Here is a 2,538-nt window from a genome sequence, read left to right as displayed (position 1 = left end):
CACAGCAATGCTGTTCACTTTCTGCTGCTCTCTAGTGCTTCATGTGGCACCACCTACAACGGCAGTACCAGTATTGATAAACACATTGCTTTTGAATAATAAAAATTCAGCAGAGACACTTACGACTGCTTATGCAAGGGAATCTGAAAGCATTATACCGTTTGTAGACCTCGGATTGTCATGAAAGCTCTCATTTTATACACTCAAGACATGGTGCCAACTTTTCGCCATTGGCTGCATCGTCAAGTGCCTAATGACATACGCACTAGCCACACTTTTAGTCAGCCGGGACCGTGGAGCTGCTGTAGCGTCAGGGAAGCGTGCTCGTCTCGCACCTTGGGGGCCCTGGTTCAATTCCCACCTAGACCGAAATCTGGCAAATTTTCTTTTCAAAGTTATTATAATTGACTTTGTTTACAGGAACCTCCCTGAGAAATTTAACGTCAATCTGAGCATTTTTAACGTGTTTTTTACGCTTTGCGCTGTCAGCCATTTTTGGTACCACTTGTTGGTCACGCTGACTATGCCGAATTTTCAAGTTATGGAGCATATAATGCTTTCACATTAATAGCATCAAAGCCGTCGCTAGTAATACATGCATAAGGGCAGTATCCTTGCAATAATAGTAAAAGAAAGGTGACCATTGATTGTTGAATGTGAATTAAGTGTGCCCTTTGGTTACATCACACTAAAATAATATCCAATGCCTGTTGCGAGACAGCAATAACTGACACAAGCTATCAGACAGTTCAGCAGTATGTTGTGCAGGTAAAGTTGCAGAACACATTCAGAGTCGCATGGCACTTAATTGCTTCCTTCTTTATGCTGTTCTGTAATTTTTCACTTTGCGACACAAGCTGTCCCAAACTTTTTTCATCCCAGTGCTGGTTCATGACTGCCTTGTGCATCGTAGCAGAAGCCACTACTGCTGCCTCGTGAACCACTGAAGCTCTCAGCATTTGTTCTTTGTCAATGCATCTCGAGCAGCACGGCTGCCTGATAAGTCAAATCCTCCTGAAGAGAAGGTACCTGTTTTGAAATTGCTTGAAGCATCTTGTGGCACTCGAACTTTCGTGTACAATTTATGCTGTCACTGTCGTCATAATTCATCATCATCAACAGCAGCCTATTTTTATGTCCACTGCAAGACGAAGGCCTCTCCCTGCGATATCCCTTGCCTTACGCTAGCTGCTTCCAATTTGCACCTGCAAATTTTCCAATTCATCACCCCACCTAGTCTTCTGCTGTCCTTTACTGCACTCTCCTTCTATTGACGCCCATACTGTAACTCAAGGTCCACCGGTCACCTGCACTGCGCATTACGTGGCCTGTCCAGTTCCGTTTTTTTCTCTTATTAGAATGTCGGGTATCCCCTTTTTTCTGTGATCCACACTGCTCTCTTCCTGTCTCTTAACGTTGCACCTAACATGTTTCATTCCAACGCTCTTTGCGCGGTCTTTAATGTGTTACCGAGCTTCCCTGTTAACCTCCAAGTTTCTGCCCCATATGTTAGCACCGATAGAATGCAATGATTGTACACTTTTCTTTTCAACGACAGTAGTAACCTCTCAGGCAGGATCCGACAGTGTCTGCTGCATGCACTCCAAACCATTCTTATTCTGTGAATTTCCCTCTTGTAATCGGGGTCTCCTTTGAGTAATGGGCTTGGATAAATGTACTCCTTTACAGACTCTAGAGGCTGACTGGCAATCCTGAATTCTTGTTTCCTTGCCAGGCTATTGAACATTATCTTTGTCTTCTGCATATCAATTTTCAACCTCACTCTTACACTTTGTTGGTTAAGGTCCTCAATCATTTGTTATAACTCGTCTGCAGCGTTGCTGAATAGAACGATGTCATCGGCAAACCGAAGGTTGCAGAGATATTTGCTGTCGATCATTACTCCTAAGCCTTCCCAGTTGAATAGCTTGAATACTTCTTCCAAGCACGCAGTGAAGAGCATTAGAGAAATTGTGCCTTGTCTGACCTTTTTCTTTATAGGTATCTTCCTACTTTTCTTGTGCAGAATTAAGGTAGCTGTGGAATCTTTGCAGATATTTTCTAAGATATTTACGTAAGCGGTCTGTGCTCCTTGATTACGTAATGCCTCTATGACTGCTGGTATCTCTACTGAATCAAATGCTTTTTCGTAATCTATGAAAGCCATATATAGAGGCTGATTGTACTCTACGGATTTCTTGATTACCTGATTGATGACATTGATGTGGTCCAGTGTAGAGTACCCTTCCTGAATCGAGCCTGTTCCCTTGGTTGGCTAATGTCCAGTGTTGCCCTTATTCTATTGCAAATTATCTTGGTGAATGTTTTATATAATACCGGGAGTAAGCTAATGGGCCTATAATTTTTCAACTCTGTAATGTCTCCCTTTTTGTGGATTAGTATGATGTTCGCATTCTTCCAGTTTTCTGGGACTCTTGCAGTCAATAGACACTTCATATAGAGGGCCGCCGATTTTCCAAGCATTACGTCTCCTCCATCTTTGATTAAATCAACTATTATTCCATCTTCTTCTGCTGC

The sequence above is a fragment of the Dermacentor variabilis genome, chromosome 3 (assembly GCF_050947875.1).
Source record: "Dermacentor variabilis isolate Ectoservices chromosome 3, ASM5094787v1, whole genome shotgun sequence".
NCBI classification, from domain to species: Eukaryota; Metazoa; Arthropoda; class Arachnida; order Ixodida; family Ixodidae; genus Dermacentor; species Dermacentor variabilis.
Note: the sequence above shows the minus strand (reverse complement) of the source record.